General features: G+C 37.5%; 1 protein-coding gene across 1 annotated transcript in view; it reads right to left on the reverse strand.

The window, feature by feature from the left end:
- SCEL (sciellin) overlaps window positions 1–21,024 on the reverse strand; it is a 69,015-nt gene extending 47,991 nt beyond the window's left edge. Inside the window, exon 1 of the mRNA XM_053936136.1 lies at window positions 20,933–21,024. The gene's annotated coding sequence lies outside the window, so the exon portion shown is untranslated. The remainder of the gene's footprint in view (window positions 1–20,932) is intronic.
- Window positions 21,025–23,031: the final 2,007 nt, after the last annotated feature.

Consider the following 23,031-nt stretch of genomic DNA (forward strand, 5'->3'; position numbering starts at 1 on the left):
AACACAAAGAAAGCAAAATGACATGAATTAACTTAGTAATACCCTGTATTTTTGTCCCTGGTTACCTTTCCATAGGCTTGGTATTCAGTAGTTTGAAGCTATTCTCCAAACATTGGTTCTATTTGATAAAAGACAGCTGATGAAGCAGAGCAGCAGATAAGAAAATACCACATATTATAGTGGTATAGTACAAACTATTATACTATTATATTATAGTATAAACTATTAACTACCACAAATCTCAGAACTAATGAATACAAGCATGCACACATTTCTAAATTTTGTACATCTCAAGTTCTGTGTCTCTTAAAGTCAAAAATACTTACAGCAGTCCTGAAACTTTCAGGTTCTATGTGTTTTTCTTTTTACAGTCAAGAAGAAACTTTTGTGAATACATCTCTTTATAGACACATTTAGGATTTAGTCGCCTCCCATATGAAAAAGATGTCTTTCCCCATAAGAAATGAGAAATTGGCATTAAATGGGAATTAGCTTTAAAAAATCTACATACACTTTAATTTGAAATTGACATCTAGCTTTTATTTATAGTAACACCTGAGACAAGGAATATCTTCTTTTTTGAAACATTTTTCTTTCAAAATTCAGGTGCTACATGATATCAACTTGTTATCAGTTTCCATTCAATCAGACAAACCCCACTTGTAAATCAGAGATATGCTTAACCTGTCTCACAGCACTACCTTCTTTAGCCAAAGTGTTTGAGAAACACAAATAGAGATGCAAAAAATACAGTCTGGAGAAGTTAAATTTATATTTTCCTGTATGTATGGCCTTTGAACACAGAGAAGAAACTTTGGGGCGGAGCAGGCCAGTTCTGCTACCCCAAATAAGCCCAAGGCTTATTCTAAGGCAGTCCTTGCTGAGTCTTTGGTGTCTGCTGTGGCAGAGTAGACAGTCTATTAGAAGATGCATACATATGAAATTCCAACAATGGTACTGACCTCAGCCTAGGAATAAAGCAGACCAGCTGTCTTTTAGTGACTGGTCTGTGACAACCAGTATATTCATGAGATGGTGAATTTTTGGTGTTAGTTATGCTGATTACTTAATATTTCAAAGCTGTAAAAAATAATTCAAACTTTTTTTATACTAAAGTAAATCTGACTTACTTATAAACAGTCTGTCTCATTTTCTGTATTGTAACCACATGCAAGCATTGTTCCTAGTGAATAAAGAATATATGATTCAGTGCTGTATACCAGGAATTGAACAGTTTCAGCATAACCATAACAGTGAAAATGACACATAACTATTTTCCATGAAAAACCTTCCCATACTCTGAAGAAATTCAGCTTTCAGAAATTCAGAGGAACCCAAACTTTGCCTTTGGATCTCAGTATAACATGTAACACTTACAAATCCAGCCATGCCCAGAGTGTGAGAAATGTCCTGCAATCAGGCTCCATTTTTCTTTTAATTCTCTAGTATATGGTCCATATTAAATTGAAGAAAGGATAGAAGTGAAATACAGCAAAATGTAATTTCTCAGACTATTTCAGAACTTGAATTATATCTGCCTTACTACCTTTCTCACTCTTAAGAAAACATCCAAGTTGAAGGACAGACAGACATTATTCTAGACACAGATTTTTCCATAGTGTCAGAAAAGAGCAATGCAAAGAATACAAACAAGTTTGTATTGACAACTGATGACTATCAATTATTTACCTAATCATTGCACTGGGCCATGTACTACTATTGATTTATCACATTTCAAGGATTTTTTAATTTTTCTTTATAGTTCAACCAGTGAGGTGCTTTGGTGCAAACAGTAACTTGTTTCATATCTATCTATCAATAATCTACTTGCTGGAACTTAAGTAAATACTCTGCTTTTGCTTGTCATTCCCTCAAGAGGAAAAGAGGAAGTTCTCTGAAAAGTAGATACAAGTATAACTGGCAACATCCTAGGCTTATATAACCCCATCAAAATCATTCTGATAGTTTGATTTAGCAGAGTGTGTGGCCTGTCATAATTTATGATAGAAAACAAGAAATATCTTAGAATTCCTCCCTACAATAAATCCTCTTTATCCTTTATTAATAACCAGCAATTGGGACATATTGGTGATCAGTAATGAGAGGCCACTATCTCTTGCAGCTTAGATTTTTGACACAATTTGGAGGACATTTCAAGCAGGCTCATTTTAAAATACCTCATCTACAATGGAGGCTTATTTGGCATCCAAGGAATTCTCACAATGCCTCCTAAGAAACTGCCAGTAGGGGATGTTGACTTATAAAATATAGTAGCACTGACAGAAAACTGAACAGAAGTATTTCACAAGTGCCATAGTTTAGTTTTGAATGGCTTATTCAGTGTCATTAAAGTCAAATGCTTATAGCACCCTACAGTGGCAATACATTACCATACTTCCCAACTCTCTTAGTTTTCTGAACAAGATGATTGTGTTCCTTGTTCTTAGCTTCATCTTTATTCACTTTGCTAAAATGTCTATGTCCCTTGATTGCTAGTAAAATGCATTTTTCTCTTCATTATTTTCTTGTCAATTTTTGTTGCTTTTCCATTTTTCAGTACAAAATCTACTGCAAAATATTGTGCTACCTCCCCATCTTTTTTAAGGTTTATAAGATAGCGTAATGAAAATAGCATAGTGTAGTCTAGCTCCACCAAGCTTTTATGTAGATTCACAACACAGAGTTGGGAATGAACAGTGACTCAGAAGAAAATTTCTGGACAAATATGGTTCTGTGACTCCTCCCAAAAAGGGGAAGAATACTTTAGAGAAATCCTGTAATACTTCAGCCTTTCCAAGTAGGATAGGTTAACTGTGGTGTTATGGGTTATAAGATTGTATAACTAGTATGTTCAAAAGATTTGAAGACAGCCTAGCAAATTATGTTCAATTTTTTTAGTTTCAAGATAGGGTAAAGCAGCTACATTTAAGCTATTAAATGAAACATACCAAAGCCCATTATCTGGCCTGAGGATAAGGAGCACAGCATGTTCTGTACCTGTATCACTAAAGTTGCTTTTCAAAAACAACTGTGTGGCCTCATCCACACTCCTACTGAAAGCAGTCCAGAACTTGTAACAGGGAGATCTGTCCATGCCTAAGTATTTTTTCAGAGACAGATAATTGACATGAACAATACTGTATCAAGGACTGTGCGTGATAATAGTATGGACGAACAGAGGATACTGCTCAGGTCCAGATCCTATTCCTACTAAGTGAACTAGTATGGTCCTATTAACTTGCCCTGATTTCTCCAAATTTAATTGTGTTCAATAGAGCTCATGTCAAAAGATGACTAAAACTAAACACTCTGAAACAGATAGATAGGTGTAGGCAGTGGATGGTGCCCAGCTGCAAGGCAGCATTTAGCAGACTGACACAGCTGGTTATATGTAGTCTTTACTGGGGACGTGGGTTGCATATCTGTGCCACCTGCACATTTTTCTTGCTTAAGCTTAGTGTAAGTTCACCTATGTACATAGACAGCAGTTCCAACAGGTTAAGTCAAAAGGGAAGGGGTCACTTATGCAAAAAATCCAGTGCAGCAAATAGAAAAGGAAATTATGCTCATGCATAGGGTGACACCTTCATCTTGAACACAAGGCCTGCTCCTCCCTAAATTCCCAGTCCAGCCCTACATAAAATAAGCTGATGGCTGGGACCTGTGCTATGTTTTTATACAGAGTTACTTTTCACTCTGATCAAAATAATTAATCAAAGGAATATATTGCCTATGGGTATGCACTTACCAAGAGGTATGTGTGACTCAGAACCAGATTATGAATGTCTCTATGAATCCTAGCAGCATTCATGGCTGCAACACAGAGGAGAGGGAGAAATAAGTATGACTTTTTTTCCATGGGCAGGTTATTCTAACATTATAAATTCCCCCTGAAGATTCTGGTCCTCATGCTCCTTGTCAGACATCTTAAAATAAAATATACTAATGATCTAATGTGAGATGGAAAGCCCTTTTCTTCATGGGCTTCCTTGCTCCTACTAGGATATGGGTTTAAAGGTAAATAAGTAATGTCCTGGGCTGCCTTGCAAAGGGCAACTACTGGCACTGCCAAGTACCTGCAGTAGTTTGTAACAAGTTTGTTCTTTCCTTTATGCTCAAAAATTAGAATTCTTCTGCCTAATTCACATGCAAGGCTCATGCTGTTACAAACTGATGATTAAGAGATGCCTCTAACCAGGTTTAGGTGCAGATGAGACCATACGCCTGAGTTAATAATACAGATTTATTTGAACAATGAGTGTGAGGTAGAGAGATAGAAATAAATAGAAAAGAGGTGAGGGGGATGGAGGGGAAAGAAGAGAAAGAAAGAGAGAGAGAGAGAGAGGGGGGAGGGTCCCAGGCTTGTTCAAAACTTTTCACCATTTATATATCTCTTATTAATTAGTATTCTTTCTCTGTTTCCCTCTGCTCTAAAGCTAATTAGTCTGCATGCTCAGTCTTTCTCTTCTTTTGGGTTGGTGGGTTTCGTGAGTCAGTGGGTTATGAATTGGTGGCCATGATCTCCCCTGTGAATTGTGTTTATTAGTTTTTTCTTATCTTGGGAGTTCTGCCAAATGTCCTTGTATCCTGTAAACTCTGCATTCTTTGTGTCCACAATCAGTGATACATTTTTCTTCCCAAGCTTTGCTAGCTTCCCGCTAGGCCTGAGATCACTGAAGTGTGTCAAGCCCTAAACTTTAGCAAGTTCTAGAGACAAGTAATTTTTCCTCCAACACACAGATAATAGTACCACCTTTATACAGCCCAAGTTCCAGGTATCCACAGAGACATATCTGGGGGGGCTTGGTGGCCATTGGTGGCTGCAGATGCCATCTATCCCATTATTGGGGTGATCCTTGTTTGACCAGTGATATGTGTATGAGCCATTGTTTCTTTTCACAGTTTGCCATGGTGAAAATTTTTGTCCAGATTCATTAACGAGAATGTGCTCACCAGATCTTGCCTTCACCAGGCCTGGAATTAGGGCCTTCCTGTCTCAAATTCATCCCTTCTCTGCCCACTGTGTGGCTTATTTTATGGCAAGTTCCTTCTGTGGCCTAACAGTGTTTGAGACAGGCAACTGTGCTCTTTAGCTCTTTAACACGCACTTAACTCTCTCAAAGAACAGGACAAGAAAGCAACAGTTTACCAATTGGAAGGGTCTTAGCATATTACTAAACCCAAGTTCAAATAATTCCTTCTTTTGATAACAGCTTATTTTTACCAGCAGACTACCTTAACCACTGAGTTATAACTTTTTGTGTAAGGGAACACAGTTACCTGGGGTTTTCTACCTCCTGAAAGTTTAAATATTCACTGGAGAAAGAATAATGCTACAGCCCTTTTACTATGGCATACAAATATTGGCCTCACTACTGTCAAAATGAATATTTTGACATTATGTATGGAATTCTCATTTTTCTTTTTGTGTTGTAATTTATCAACACTTTATCACTTGAATTATATAAATAGGTAGACATAAGAGTTATTTTTAATATGGTGTAGCGACAGCTGTTGTGCAGAGGCAGAAGAACTTATAAACACTTTCACTAGATTAAGTTACTGTCAAAGTGAGCACAGCATTTCACAAAGTCTGATAGGAAATACCATAATGCACCAGAGATAATGTTGTGTTTTACAGATTAACTTTTGCCAGCCAAGCCATTTCCTTTAGTTATTGTAGGTTGCTGTTCTTGGGGAAGACCTTTCAACTGGTTAAATTAAGGCATGCAATCTTTTTTTAACCACACCTTTCTGAATACAGGAAGGAGCAGTCAGAGCTTTTTTTATATGCATTTTTGGAATGCTAAGAAAATCTTAGTCACAATACAGATGCATTTGTAGCCAATTGTTCTCCCAAAGGGTGTGGCAAAGTTCATAAACTAAAGGAGGAAGAAAAAATATCATAAATATTGTGCAAAATGTCTCAAACTTTTCACATCTTCTAGTTGCCCCAGAAAATGTCTGAGCAGTGTCTTCTAGTTGCCCCAGAAAATGTCTGAGCAGTGTCTTCTGTTCATAGCAGGTGCCAATATATTTTGTGGAGGTACATTGTCTTCAGTGTTATTTGGCCTGATTTTCCCACAATTTGAATAGGTCCTTATTCTGAAAATAAGTAAAATATATTTCAGAAGTCCCCAGAAGTCTGGTCCATAGCATGCTAAACTTGAGTATTTTGATCTTGCACTACTGCCATTACTGCCTTAGCTAAAGAACACAGTTACTAGTTTTATCAGTTACTGATGAGATCAGTTATTTGAGGAAAACTGTCCTGAAAATCTGGCTAAGTCAAATGACATCTGTGTGGTACTAGATGAATGGGTGTAGCAAGTTTTGTAGCTTATGTCATTGACAAATAGCTTATTTGTTAATTTGTTACCAGTATCTGAATTAACAAAGAACATTCACATAGGTGGCTAAAGAATCAGATTGTGACCTACAGTGGTAGAGGGAGTGTGAGAATTAGGATTAGATGTGCTTTTTTCATTAAAAAGTGACTTTGTAATATCTCTATCAAATCCCCACTGAGAGAGCTCCGGGAAAGAACAAATGGTGCTGATCTCAGGAAAAGCCATCTCTAAAATATGTTAGAAGAGACAAAGTTAAAAGGAGAAAAGTTTTTTCCTGCTCCTTGTCTGAAATTTTCTTATAGCATTTAATTGGTCATGGGCACTGGAAACACATAGGAGACAATCCCCACAGGCTGTTCTTTTTTATGGTGCAGATAAGGAGATGTATCTGCCCCAAAGAATGATATCCATGTGAGGAAGTTCACATTACACTTATCTGATAGACTGGTTCTCCTCTCCTTGCCCTGGTACTGTGTTCAGATTTTCTGCTAGGGCTAAGCAGCCTTCTCTTGTAATTCCTTCTTTTATTATTTGGATCAAATTAGTTGACTGAGAACTTGATTGTCATTTGAAAGCCTACATGGAAATTTCATACCAATCAAAACAACCCAACAAACCAATATGCCACACATTTAATGAAATCTTCCTTTGATATACATTCCATACTGGTGTTATCAGCACACTTAACTGCAGTGCACGATAGCCAAATGTTAAAATTTGTGATCCTGTTCTCTCTCCACATCAAAGCTGAATATGGCCATGGAAGAAAGGAAGGGCTTTCCCTGTGTCTGGAAGATGCTGGCTGTGGTGTAGTTAGCACAGAACAGCTTATTGTAGAAAAGTTGTTAGAAAATATGTTCTAAAATCAATAAATGCAAAAATAAGACACAGACCAAAAATGTGAATCGGAAAGGATGGAGTTGAACTTAAAAAGGTTCAGAGAAGAAAAAAAAGATGATTGAAAATGGATAATTACTTCTCCCCACACTGAACAAATGTGTCATCTAAGACTGTCTTAGTGTGGTGAAAGTGTAAAAACACCACAAACAGTATGAGAAGGGTGTATTTAAATTCTCTCCCAGTACAAGAGCTATTTGGCATCAACAGAGAAGAGAAGAGAAGAGAAGAGAAGAGAAGAGAAGAGAAGAGAAGAGAAGAGAAGAGAAGAGAAGAGAAGAGAAGAGAAGAGAAGAGAAGAGAAGAGAAGAGAAGAGAAGAGAAGAGAAGAGAAGAGAAGAGAAGAGAAGAGAAGAGAAGAGAAGAGAGGAGAAGAGAAGAGAAGAGAGGAAAAGGGAAAAAAAGAGAGGTGTTTCTTTCTGTATGTAGGATGTAAACTCTCCTTGCTGCAGGAAGACATATTTCCAAGAGTTTATCAAATGCAAGTTTATTTACATACGCATCTGCCTGTACTTGTACGTGTGTGTGTGTGTATGCATGTATGTACTTATATAGGCATGTGTGTGCAGCCATACATCAAATAGCTCAATGAGACACAAGCTTGAGGAAAAGAAAAGCAGTGATGGTTATTAAATAAACAGAAACTCCACTGGGCTAAAGAAGAGCCTGACAAGCAAATTGATAAACACTCTAAGGACACTTAGGGAAAACAACTTAAATGCTCTCCCTCTTCTTCCACTCTTTCCTGAACTCCTGAATTTTGCTTTTGGCAACTGTTGGAGACAGAATACGGGGCTGACCAAGGAGTGCCCCTTGTTATGTGTCATGTTATGCCCCTATGGTCAAAATGTCTATAATGCACATAACTTAAATTGCATTAAAATGTTGATTCATCAGGTATTAAAATAAGCCTTAGTGAAGGGGTTGTCATTCAGCCCCTCAACTGAGAGTCATACAGCATTGTCACTTTATTTCTTCAGACTTTCTTCTCTATTTATATGACAAATGTGAAAAGTATGCAAATATGTAAACATGGAGAGAATTTTACTTTGTTCGTACATGTTTAAGATCCTTTCCTTACTAATACATACCTTTGCAATCCAGTAAAATTTTTCACCGATTCAAGTAACAGAAAAAATAGCAAAGCAGATTTATGTAGTTCATCTGCAGGAGTAAAATTGAAAATGATATCACAGAAATAGCATCAGCCCTTCACATTCCCCTTCCCTGGAAAAGAATTCAGTTGGCTTGTTCTCCCTTATCCGCAGAATTAGAAGGTTTAGTTGCATTTCTAAGCATCTTCTAAGGAATAAACTTCAGGTTCAGATTTCAACCACAAACTATGTGAAGGAAAGGAGAATACATTTCCTTAATCAACACATCTGCAAACAGGGCCTTAAGAGCTGGAAAGCTGAAGAAATAACTGAGCTTTCTTCTTGCCTTTTCAAAATACTTGTCCTTTGATATAAACTGGCCAATAGACTGTTATCAAAGTCAGTACATTTTATTTTGAGTAAAATATATTCTTCTAAAATTTTTTTTCCAAATTGTGAGACTTTGAAAATAATGTTGGTGGAAAAAAAAATTTTTTACATGAGTTTTAATGTTCAGTACATGAAAAAGAATTTAAGATTTTTTATTTGTTTTTGTTGCTGTTGTTAAATGAAATTAAAACAAGGCTGGGCTTTGAAATGGGATGATTTTTAAATAATTTGGGTAATATTACAAGGGAAAGAATCAAAACAGAATTATTATAATTGTCTGGATGTAATCACAGAGGCCCAGATAAGTTTCTCAGGTTCTAGATCCTGCCACAGTGCAGTTAAGAGAATAATGTGAAGAACCCAGTAATTTCAGGTGTAGGCTTCTCTGGATCTCCATGCAGGCTATTAGGCTAAGAGACCTAAATGCCAATTAATGTGTAAGTAAAGAATTTGAATTCTACTCAACGAAGGAGACGCTAGACCAGTGACATCTATTTTCAAACACTTGTTTCCTCAGAGCTGGGCAAGACTTTCCATCACAGGCCCTATTTAGCAAAAAAAGCTAGGCTAAATTAAAAGCTATGATCCTATCTCTAAATTTATCACTCAAGACACCCCTAATGTAATCTCACACAAATGCAGATTAAAGTAGGTCAGAGGATTGGGCTGTGAAAGTTACTGTTTCTCTCCACTGTTTTGAAAGGAAGCCTAAAAATGACAAGTCAGATTTAGGCACCTACACTGTCGATATCTATACATGTCGGATGAATTCCATGTAATGGCAGAATTTCAAATATTTTTTTCTCTTGTGGAAAGCAATGGCCTCTTATCAAATTAAAAGGAAAAGGAAACAAGGTTGCAGGTTTTTTTTTCTCTCTGTCTGGACAAAATTCAAACTTATTCTGCAACCTCAACAGTACTGCATCTATAAAAATACGCTCCCCTACTGCACTGTGGTCCCTCACACAAAAAGTGTGTCTAGAAAACTATAATCCGGCCATGTGGGAGTCTGACACACAAAGAAATCGTAAGATGAGAGAAAAGAGAAGGGAGAAAAACAAAAAAAATATATTGTTTTTCCTGACAGTTGCATCCCTTTCACTCATGGGTACTAAGGAAATATTACTTTGATTCTTAGAAAGATTATGTCATATTTTTCTGCATCTGACTCCTCTAGCTATAGCAACCGTAAGACTTGAATTTTGGGGTTTAACTGCTTTACTTGTAGGTGTCTATATGCACTGTGTTCAGATCCCCGATCTTCAGATAAAACAGTATTAAATTAGTTTTGGCATTTTCTATGAATTTGTGAATAGAACCTCATAGCACTGTACATAATCACAATCTTTGAATTCTAATTTTTTTCTTAATTTTCTTAATATAATTTTGAAATAAGCAATTCTGCTCCAGAATATTTGAGACGTCTAAACTCACAGTGCTGAACTCATTTTAGGTTGAAGCAGAAAGCTCCAAGCTAGTGAGCTTTGTTGTAACTTAATTATATGGACAAGCTGGGTGTGTGAAAATATCCAGTGTGCACTGGAGAATAAATTGCTGGGCTTGGTTTTTCTTGATTTACAAGTTGCTATAAGTGGTGCATGTTCCTAGGGAGTGGTGAAAAGTAGGGGTGTGTTAAACAGGTTTAAGAACATTTTAAAGAAACACTGTCAGGTTTGAAACATAGTAGATTTGGTGTACATCCTCCCTCCTTCCAAATAACATTTTCTGTTTCTGTGGTTTCAAACAGCTGCACACTGACTTTCTGTTTAAGCAAGACCACAAAATCCAGTGTAGCAGTTATGTGTCCCACTGTTGCTCTCCTTTTTTTCTTTATTTTTGCCATCAGTGGGGAAACGAAACTGTCAGAATTGCTGCTCTCTGCTCTCCTTGGAGAACACAATACACGTGCCATTGAGCTCAGCCAGTAAAATCTTGTGGTTTTCTGCAAAAAATAGCTGTGGTGAGGACAAGCAGCTTCTGGATCAAACAATTTCTCTGCTCAGAGTTGTACAATAGTTATTTGATAGTGTTGCTGGGGCCACCACTTCAAGGTCTGAAACTCTCCAGTATAAAGTCTGGGCTGCAAGTTCCCAGGAACCTTGGAAAAGTCACATGATTTTGAACCTAAATATTTTTTTGTTTCTCAGAGAAACATGGAGAATGGACATAATTTTAAATCTTTTATACACATAGCACTGATTTTGAGCCTTGGAGACCTAGTGGGTATTTCCTTCTTCTGGATATCCTACTGAAACTAAAGATAATTCCAATTGAAAATGAGAGTAAACTTTCTTAAACAGATTTCACAGGAGATGTCTGGAATATCCATTTCAATAGCTTGTTTAGTATAGGAGAATAGAATCAGCTGAGCAGAGAGTATATACAAAATTCTGTATAAACAAACAACTATTTGCCATTATTGCAAACAATACTGAAGTCTTTGTTTGGAAGGATTCAATGTTATTCTCTAGGCAACATTTTGAAACCACTTTTTCTTCCCAAAGCTGGTAAATCTGTTAATTTTATTTATCTCTCCTGTGGCATTATGCAATAGAATTTACAGTGTTATTCAAAATTCTATAAAATAAAAACATGCAATGCCAAAAGGTCCAGGAGAATCATAGAATATCCTGAGCTGGAAGGGATGCACAGGATCATTGAGTCCAACTCCTGGCCCTGCATGAGGAGTCCGCAAGAACCACACCCCATGACTGAGATCATTGTCCAAACACTCCTTGAACCCTGGCAGGCTTTGTGTCATGACCTCTTCCTGGGAAGCCTGTTCAGCATTTAGTTATTTGAGTAAATACCCCCCTTTTTAAATTCCCCCTTCCAAAGGGAATAGGGGAGCACCTTGACATGCTCACAAATCATTGTTTGCCAGAACAACACTTAGTCCATGAAAAGGGGAGAGTGGAGTTGTGATTTGCAAGTGCCATGGTTTAGAAGATACAGAGCAGAGGGAGACTGAAATTTGGAAGCAGGTATCAAAGTAACTGAAGAGGATTTGAAATAAGAATGAAGGAAAAATATGTCAAAGGAGAAATTGAAGTAAGCAAGAAAGGATCTCAAAGGTCAAAGATCAGTCTGATTTCATACACTGACAATGCAAATCCTCCATGGTAGTGTCCATGAAGGATTTCAAGAACAGTATCCTTGTAAATGAAGATTAATGTATCCTTCTGTTTTAAGCAATGGTAGAGATATTTGTGTAAAAAATAGAAAATTCTTTGCCCGGAAATTGTACACTTTAGAAAAAGTGCAATCAAATGAAGATAGACAGGATGAGCAGTGATGTTGCATGAGAACTATGTAATGAACAATGAATGGTATGTCAGCCATTCCATCCACATGGCTTGTGTTTGGGACAGATTAATATCTGAATTATGCTGCAGAAGGAGCAAATAAAGGCAAACACAGAGAAGAGGGTTGATGAGTTGCAAACAAGGGAACCAAGTGATTTGAAGACAATGCCACAAACAAGCAATACTCAGAAGTTTGGGCATGAGGTCAAGGGCAGTTTTATAGCTTCTCAATACAATTTTTTCTCGGGGTTTTGCAAGGTCAGCCTCCAAAACCGACAAAGGTATCACTGCAGGGACAACATGTCCCTGCATAACACCACAGAGATTGTCATGAACCAGTATCTCTATCATTTATCTAACTGTACAGTGCAGTGATCCAGTAAATGGGTGTTGACAATAGGTTTTGCAGTGAACAGCAAGGGTGTGGTTTCTTTATCAGTTTAAAGTGATCTAGTACCACATTCCCACCAAAAGTAACAGTTGTGCCTGGCCTGTCCTGCCTTTTGCCGTGCTCTCCAACTAGTCGCTTGGATTGCCTTGGTCATCACCAAATATCAAGATTTAATTCACTTCAAGTCTCATAATCAAAATAATTGAAGCAAAGCATGTGGAGAAAAATATATTCCAGGTAGGCCAAGTCCATTCCACTGCCAGAGTGTGATTGGATGGTTTACATCAGTCAGGAAATCACCTTTTTCAAGTTAGCACCTTAATTTAGTAACTGTTGTAACCAAAAAAAACCACAAAACCAATATTTTAACCTCTCTCTGAATTCAGCTGTATTGTTATAAGCGATTTTGATTAGTAATTTCCCTGCCCTAACAGCTACACTGTTTTTAATACAAGAGGCGTCCCACAGGATTTCAATTGAAATTATTTTCTAATACTTAGAAGGAACCATCTATGGCTTTTCTGAGGGTGTCCAAAGTTTCTTTCATTAGTTTTTCTCTCATCTACAAATCACACTTGTTCAGATCTCTACATGCATATGTATGGGAAAGGTTAGTAAAACATAATTTGGTAAATATGGGTAATTTGCCAATTATTACCATGTCCTTTTCCATATGAAGTAACTTTGTCTAATAACAACACTTTTTTCATATTAATGGTCTTTGATATCTTCCAGACACTGCTGGGAAGGGTAAAATTTGAGGGTAGGATTTGAATGACAGGAACTATCACTTGAGGTTTAAAAGGAGCTGTCAACCTCCAAAGCAGTCAAATGTGCTCCAGTACTTTAATCATCACTGCACTGGACTCAGTCCAGTAAATATCATTTTTGTACTGGGTAATCCAGAACTGGACACAGTACTCCAGATGTGTCCTCACCAATGTTGAAGAGAAAAAGGATCCTCTTCCTTATCCTGCTGGCAATGCTCTTACTAATGTAGCCCAGGAAGCTGCTGCCCTTTTTTTGCCATGAAGGGTGTGTTGGCAGCTCATGGTCATCTGGTTTTCCATTTCCTGAAAACTTTCACTCCACGGACCTTTTAAGCAAAGCAACTTTCCAGCCAGTGGGTCCCCAGCATGTACTGGTTATTCCTCCACAGATATAGGGGCTTGCCTTTACCATTGCTGAAGCTGAGATTCCTCTCCTCCGTGTTCTCCTGCTTGTCATGGTCCCTCTGAATGGCAGCACAACCACTGGCACACCAGTCAGTCTGCCCTGTTTGTACCAGCTGTGAACCTACTGAAGGTGAACTGGGCTCCTTCATCCTGATCACTCATAAACTATGGAGAACAGCATCAGCCCCAGTACTAAGCCCTGGCATTCAGCACTAGTGGCTTTACCAGATTAGATTCAACCATCTAAAGCACAGACCATCCTGCTTCTTGTGACGAAAGCCAATTTCTCTTCTTCCTAAGCAGCATGTACACTATATAAATTGCTACCATCCCAGAGGGAAGACCAAGCCAGAATTAATAACTTTGAAAAGAACCCCATGCTTTCTCTCTTTAATTATATAGATCTTCTTTTCAAGTGACAGCATTAACCTGCTTCCTTCCTCATTTTCTCCCATTCTTGCCACATCCCATCTCTGACAACCATGTAGAAAAAAATTAAGGGCTTCCTTGAACACTTCATTTAATAACAAACAAGAAGGAAGGAGGCAATCACCCATACATTGGCAACTCTATAATTATAAAGTCAATGAAATGTAAACCATCTTCACTACTGCCTTCTAAATAATTTCTTGTAATAACTAAAATGCACTGATTTATTTTCATTCTTCTGTTGTGACAGAAATGACTATCAAAAAGTTTGTTAAAAAATAAAGAATATTAGAAGCCCAAAATCCAAAATTCACACACAGGAAGATGTTTAAATGTAAGCATGAATTTGTATTAGAAGCAAAGGAGATTAACATAATAAATAGGCATGTTTTATTGCAGTATTTCCACTGAGGTATTTAATCACTTGCAGTTTTGTGTAAGGTACTAGAGAAGTTGTTCTGTGATGAACATCCAAGCTAATCTGAGTACAGATGTACTGTATCTCATTAGCAATAGTACTATGGAAGGTAAAATCAACAACTGCTTTGATTTATCAACAAGGTACAGAATATGCATTCAGGTAAATATATGACCACACACCAGAAGCAGACTTCATAGATAGTATGCAAATGAGTGAAACTTTAAGCACCACTTTATGTGTTTTAATTCCACAGTAAATTTAATGTATGTATGAGATAAATATTAGTTTACTGAGCTTAAATATGGTCATGTACAAAATTAAAGTTCCACATGACAAGCTTTCTCTATAGTTGTCCTGAAAAGTGTGCCACCATACAATCAGGAGGAGTCTCAATTCTAGCCCCTGGGGCGTTCATGCTGTCTCTGATCCCAAGGTGGCCACATGTCCCTGGTATTACTTTCTCATCAATTTGTAGTTAATGGAGTGGCCCTTAGTCCACTCCATTTCTTTGAGGAAATGGTGGTGTACACCAGTTCCAAGTGGCTGGAACTGGTTCCAGTGTTCCAGTTCCTGGAACTCCAGTTCCAGGTGGCTAGAGTTCAGAATAAGGCTCCTGCAAGCCAGAAGACATACTCTGCCCTCAGTAATTCTGCACTGCCCACTCCTAGGTGACTGTACAAAGGGAAAGGGAATTTCAGGTGGTTCCATAATCAGGGATCTTTGGCTCCATGCATTATTTAAGGTAGGCAGAGATGGCCTGACTCAACTTTGAATGTAAGTGGCAGACAAGTCACTGGTGTGGTGAGGTCACATATCCTCTGGTTATGTCTGACCTCCCTCGAACTTCTTTAATTTTATTGTTGAGATCTTTGAAAGTTCTACCCATAAATTCAGGGAGAAAGTTGAGATTAAGACCAAGAAAAGTGCAAGTTCTGCAATTGTCACAAAGCAGCACCAAACTCAAGGGATTATGTTACTCCCTTATAACAGACACAAGGAAATATCTGCTCACCTCTCTTGGTGAATAGTGATTTTCAGTAAACATACCCAGGCACGGCCAGGTGTGAATTAATACAGGTCTTGGACTGGGATGTGCCCCAGCTATTGTAGCCCCTGCCTCCCAGCCCCATGCAGTGCCTTCAACTCACAGCCGCCATTCAATTTTGTTAGACTGAAGCTTCAAAGAAGGATCAGACTTGAGAGCTTCTGTCGTATCTCAGAATCACTCAGTGCAATAGACAGAAAAATCTGTGAGGGGAAATAATCTGTAATTATTTCTGGCACCACAAGATGAATTTTCAGGAGACTGTTCAAGTTGTATGGACAGATGTATTACCTTAATATAAGAGGAAAAGCAGTGCCTTAACTTCTGAGTGCAGGTCCTTGCACCTTCCTCTGAAGCATCTCCCTCCAGGCTTCATCAGAAACAAATTACTGTCCTGGATGGTCGATATGTCTAATCTAATGTGTCCATGCCTCTCTAAAGGAAAACATTAAAAGCAGAAGTGTGCTTCTTCCTACCAGCCTTTGCAGCCTTTGCAACAGAAAAGAATGATTCAAACTATGATATTGCCATTGAAATGTTACAAATATTGAAGCAGGGTTACCCGTCATTTTTAAGTGTGATAATTTATTTGATTTAATTTTCTACACTGTCTCCCAAAAAAAAAAAAAAAAAAACAACAAAAAAGCAAAAAACAACCAAGAAACCATATCTTCATCCAAATACTCATTAGTGCAAAGATCACAGGACAGGACTATATAGACAAGTCTGAAGAGGAGACATAGTGCTAATTTAATTTAATCATCTATTAAGTATTTACATAAATACAGTCCTCCAAGGAAATAAGCTTTTATTTTGCCAAGAGCAGTTTCTTGAAGGATGAAACAGCAAGAAATTCTAAACATATTATTACAAAAGATTATTTAGAAATAAAAGTATTAATTTTAATTATATTGGGTAATACTGAGGCTTCCCATTCTTTCAGAAATTAATTTATTCTGCTTGCACCAGTTGATAGTTGCTTTCAGACACAGACAGTAGGTTTTTCTTCTGTTACAAAGTTGTATGTTCCATCCCCTTGGAAAGACACACTCTGTCTGAAATAATGCAAGACTCAGATAGTCTTCACCTGACTGGGCAACTGTAGAGAATAAAACAGCCCCTCACCTTAATATGATATAAGACAAGAACAGCCGCTTCCAGAGGGGCGGGACTTTCTCTCACACCCCACATACAGACCCTGCCCTTTTCAAGGGCTGCCTTCTCTACTGCAGTTACATCCACAGCAATCCCTTGCCTAGTTTACATTTCCTGCCAGATGATTTAAGGACTCAAACCAAAGCAAACCTATGCTTCAATGCAGGAAACTTTCTTTCAGGAATGTGGAGCTCAGGTATCAACAGATAATACAATAGTACTATTCACTTACACCTCCCCATGCATTCTCCACTAAAAGCACTATTTAATTAATATTATTTCACAGATAAGGAGAATTTGACTGTAAATAAATTTTGATTTTGCTATTCAAAAAAGAAGGTTGCATAACAGAAACTGGTGTAAACTTGAACAATTCTGTAGCTCAGAGTTCATAGTAATGTTCACAGTGGTAAAAAAGATACAGTATTTTAACAAGGAGGTTTTGCTAGAAAAATGCTGACCTATACAGTCCTATGCACTTAGTCTTTTGAAAGGTTAAACAAGTTGTTCTATTAAATGAAATTTAAATCTAAAACTAGAACCAAAAAAAACCTCAGCCTGTGTGTTGCCTCTACCCAGAAAAATGTAAATTCTGTAGGAAGGTCATTGTATTTGGAGTTCCCTACTGACATACATATATGCCTCTGTAGAGATATCTGCATGGCTTGAAGCAAATAGCTTGGTGTCTGCCTCACATCTAAACTGAGAGAGGAGCATCCAGATGACCTAAAAGGAATTTGCTGCAGTACAGGTTTTCAGGGTGGCTTAATGCAGCAGTCAGTGCTGGGCACATAATATACCAGAGGAGATGCAGAAGCTTTATTATAAAACAAATGTTATCACAGCTGGTGTAGTACAAAGGGGCCTCTCTTGTTTTATTCAGAGTTTATGACATGTTGTTTCATTTGTGATTGGTACCCTGTTTTTACCCAAGAAAAAGTGGCCACAGCTGTGCTGCCTCCTACCTGTTAAACCAGAGGTTACTACGCTCTCCTAAACCAAGGACATTGTAATTTCTTAGTCTGGGCATTAACTCATTCATATTTTGCTCACATTCAAAGAGAAAGCACAAGGGAAAAGCAGGAGCTCAAGCCATTTTCCTAAATAAAATGTTCAAACTACAAATTGTGGAACAGGAGGTTCCATCTTCCCACGTGTCAGGCACCAGGAGAAATAACCATTCTGTTTGTCAGATGGTGCCTGTGGTACAGCTATGAGTTGTTTAACTATTTTGCTTTTTATAACCATATAGACCATAAAAATTTTGCCTTAGAACCTGAAAATTATTTAAAACATCACTTGTCCTGTCTGTGTATGCTTACATAAGCCTGTCCATAAGCCTCCTGCGACATTTGACAAGGTAAATCCACAAGTTGTGTCTTTAGTTGTTTTCAACCTCCTGAAAAAAGTACAGATTTCATAGTCCATCACAAAATCTCTCCTTTTTTCATCCTGCAACACCATAAAGTTTTTCAACCCTCTAGTTGTGTTACTAAAAAGTTATGATTGTTAAAAATTGTGAGAGGTGCTTTATACCGTGAACTATATGAGGAAAGACTATGCAGATGAGTCCAGCTCAGAGCTTCCAGGTGTCTTAGCTATCCCTTTCTAGTCCGCATCTTGAGCACACACTTTTGCCTGTGAGCATAATGAATGTCTCTCAATTACTGTGGTGTAGTCCTTTATATGCATTAATTTGTTTTCAGTTAACAGGAGAACGACCACCAAAAAATGCATCCACAAGAGGGATTTTAAGAGTTAAACAAAAGAACTGACACTCCTGTTTCTGCACAGATCATGCAGCAAAGACCATATAGACACTTGACAGACTTTATTCTGGGAACAGGTGTTTTTTATAAAAGTGATATTTAATCTTACACTTGCTTATTTGTACTACAGATTCCCTGAAAACAGAGAGCGACACCGAATTGCCGTTCTGGGTTCTAGAACATACGTACAGCTTGGTGCAATGTTCACTTTGAGCACTAGGTGGAAACAGAGAATGAAAATAAGACCCGTTATCAGACCTCCAGCACAAAAATGGAAGAGCTTTTCTCAACATGACCGATCCCAGAAGGGAGGAATGGCAGCTAAAATCCACTTCATTTTGTTGGGAGGCTTCTATCATTCTCTCTTCTTTCACACACGAATAAGAGAAAATATTATCCTTAGTCTCCTTAAAATTGATTTTTAATTTTCTTGCTTTAAATTTTGGGATACCTTTATCGAGAGCACTCAGATACATTTCTGTTGGCTATTCTTCAAATATTTCCATGGGAATTAAACACATAGCAATCTTTCCTCTGTTGCTATTGCAGTTTTGCAAAATTTTGTGTTGAACATATATTACTGTTTTTGTCAGCTGCCATTTCCTTGTTATCGATTCTAAGCAAACAAAATAGTGAAAATAGAAATGTAATTCTTTCACTTGCTTATGCAACAGGAAAATCAGAGCTAGAAAAGTTACCCTAATTTTGCTCCTTTTATCAGACAGTTCTAGGGGACTCTTTATTGTAATGTTTTTTGGGATTTTTTTTCATCTCAGGAAAGAGAACTGGAACAATATTTCACTTTGGATGGTAGCCATGTTTTATATATGATGTTGCTTGTGGAAAATTTGGCTACAGAAAAGTCTGAATGCAACTGCAGCAAAAGCCCACAGAAGTGAGGAGGAATGATGTGGCATTACACTGGAAACCACAAAGCACAAGTGAGACCCACCACAGCAGTTCTGGTCCAAGCATTCATGGTCAGGATGGGACATCCAGGCCTTCTCATGTTACTTCCAAGATTAATGGTATAAGACCATCCATTTGAAAGGATATAGTCATGATTTATGCAGCCTCAAAGGAGTCTGACCTAGTCATCCCTCATGCTTTCAGCTCTGTCTGCAGAGCTTGAAGGGTCTGGGTTAAGAAGCTGGTACAATAGCAAGGGACATCTCTAGTTTTATTTAGAGTTCATGACATGCTGTTTCATTTGTGACTGCTACCCTGTTTCATTTTCACTTCTTCCAAATTCTTCTATTTTTTTTCTTTAGCTAAAACATTGGTGATTACCTATAAGCTGCTCAATTTCATTATGCATTTTTGCCCAAGTTCTGCATCTATGCCCACCTTTTAACCAAGAAGAGGCCAGATAACTCGTATCTCAAGCCAATTTTATTAACTGAAGCAGATTTCAGCTGCCTGAGGTGACTTAGTCAATCGGCTCAGATGCCAGAGCAAATACTCATACTGATGGAATTCAAGTCAAAATCTGAACCAAACTTGAAACCTGTTGAAGCTTGGGGGTAACTAAGACTTTTTTTCCAGATCCAAGAAAATATAATCTTCTATCTACTGGGTAAATATATTCAATAAGTTAGATTAAATTATTTGAAACACATTTTCTAAATTCTGTAGGAACAAATGCTAAGCTAAATTCAAAGAGCTAATATCCGATAGGTGCATAAACCTACTGTCCACAATCCCAAAGGAAGTTTGTGCATGATGTGTACAATGAAGATTAGATAGGTCAAGATATAAATGCAATTATAAAATAAAACCTTAGGTTGTGGAAAGGTTTTGAGGAATTCAGGGCCTGTTGCCATTAAATTAAACCTGCCAGTGGGATACTGTATATTTCCTCAATAATTTTTGGAAATAGTTTAGAAAATAAATAAATTCCATAAGACAAATGTGTCTAGCTTAGTCCTTTGTCGCTCATGAGTTGGTCATCCCAATCCTTATAATTATGGTCATCTTTTAGAGAAGACACATGTTAAATAGCATGAAAATCTCATGCAATATAATAAAAGTGTCACTCATTCTTCACTGACAATTAAAAGGTAATTAATTCTTAAATAAAGTACAGAAATTGCTAAACACATCTTTAAGAGGTTCTTGTATACATTCATAACATCTCAGTTTGAAATAGTGTCAGAACATACTGGCATGCATTCAATTTCTCCTATTTTTCCAAATCTGCTAATTATTTAGAGACTGGATTTTGTATCAATGGGACTTTTTATTAGTCTAGCTACATGACTGAGCAGTTTCATGATGGCAACTTAAAGAATTCACGTATTGGTTCTGAAATAAGAAGAAAAAAAGGACTTTTCAGGACAGTCAAAGCCCACATTACAGATGGCAGGAGTACAGGGGAAATTCTATTTCTAAATTAAACAGACATTATATGGAAAACACTGCAAATCAAGCACAGATGTTCTTTTTTTTTATTTCAAATTATTTCCCATTTTAAGTTCCTCAGGTAAGCTTATTGCTACAACATGGACTTACCAATTTTGGCACTGAAGACTGTAGCTCAGGAGAGCTTTCCAGATGCAAAAACTTCCACTGCTCAGAAAGCCTTTGAAGACTTGACCACTGAATAGAGGATGCCTGATGTGCCTCCAGTTACTTCCAACAGCTAAAATCCCTTTTCCACCAAGATTCAAACAGACTGGAAGTTTACCTCTGCTGTTATCTGCTTTTGCTGGCTGGCAGTTGCTGCTGGTGACTGGAAGTGTTACTAGGAGTGGTTTTGGCTCTGAATAGGAGAGCCGTGAGTCAACATGTGGGATAAATCCAGACATGCCCAGCTTTCCTCCTGTTCTGTAAACACAGTGATCTGATACAGAAATCTGACTTTAAAGCACTTCAGATGCATTAGGTATATCTGTGCCTTTCTGACACATAAAGACTGTCTTCATACTCAGCCCAACAGTCATGTGGCACAGGTTCTTTTTTGAAGCACTTGAAATTGCAATGACTTCCTTGCCTGCAAGGTCAAGCATGAGTGATAAGCATCAAGAGTGAGATCCTGACTGCTGTAAAGCCAAGAGAAAAATCTCATCGATCTCAACAGAATAATGGCAGTGCCTCAAGACACTGCAGATCACTTTGAAGGAGACTTGACACAGAACCCATTTTTTCCTCTCTATTTTACTGTTCTGGCCACTTCTTTAAATCTTCTCCATCTGGAGCCAGTATCTTCTAGCAGAAAGCCCCTCATGACAAATTTCCCTGTCCCATTTCCTCAAACAGGCTGCTTTTATATTCTTATTTGTTTTGATCAAGTGAAATTCCAGCTAATACTGTTATCTGGAATATTTACACACTATTTTCTTTTTTTTTTTTTTTTTTCCTGGGTGAGTAGCTGTGTTAAAGCAAGAGTCATTCAGCTGAGTTCTTTAGAGTATGTCTTTATGCTACACATCAGGAGGATAGCAATTGCTTTCCTGGGTTTAATATCACACATACCACACAAGTCTTGGCAGTGTAGAATATCTTCTGCAGACAGACTGGATTTTAGGCAGGTGACCATAAGTAAGCTGTATTTATTCATTGAAGCTACTAATTGACACAGTAAAAATGGAATTTCATATATGGAATGTTAAAGGAATATATTCAATAGACAAACTGCTACCCTGCTTTTGCAGGAGAGGACATCAGGAATTTGTGTTTCAAATATTTAGAAATAAGATGGTCATAGACAGAAACAGACAGACATGGCCATATTCTTTGCAGTCTCTGTCTAATCCTGCTATCTCCAATAAGCAGAACAAACAGATATAAACACAGTTTTCAAAATGTTTATTAAGAAAATTCAAGGAGAAAAGAAGACAGAAAGAAATAAGAAGACTGACTCCAATGAAGTCAGGATTCCTCCATGAGTGGCTACTTATATCACCTACTCATCCACTTATGAATCTGTGCATTTTTGTCCCTAAAATATTTTAGGATTAAAAAGAACATTTTGATCTTTACTCTGACATCCTGTAAAGGCCAGTGAACTGCTCTGAATTTTGTTTGTATTAGAATGCATTTTTGTAAGATAAAGTGGATAATGTAATTTATTAGACATAATAAATATATGTATATAATATAAGTATACCTTTATCACAGATAGCAGAAAACTGGATCCTTGCAATGATACTAAATCTGCAACCCAGGTATTTGCAGAATCCATTTGCAGGGCATAAAAAAGTTTGCTCTTTACTCAAATTAGGCCATCAAACTGGCAGGGCATGAAAGAATTCTCAAATAGTTCTCAGATCATTTTCCATCATCCTTTAGCACTGTAAAATTTATTTGCCATTGGATCTTTGAGTGAACAGCTATAGGTTAATCTCTCCCTTAGTCAACAAAAAGTTTGACAGCACTTGATTTAAATGTAAGCATCTTAGATGCAGAGCTGCTTGTAAGGTATATTTAGAAGTTGAAGACTTATCTAAAGCAAAAAAATAGTTTATCTATGTGGCTTGATTAGCTTTTGGATGCTGGTCTCCCTCTTGGTAACTAAAATGTACTGAAAGCAATTAGTTATGAGCTCTGCATACATAGGTATGCACATTCATGAACATACTCGTATTTAATTGTCGCTACATCAAATTTCT

Source organism: Vidua chalybeata, chromosome 2 (assembly GCF_026979565.1).
Source record: "Vidua chalybeata isolate OUT-0048 chromosome 2, bVidCha1 merged haplotype, whole genome shotgun sequence".
Lineage (NCBI taxonomy): Eukaryota > Metazoa > Chordata > Aves > Passeriformes > Viduidae > Vidua > Vidua chalybeata.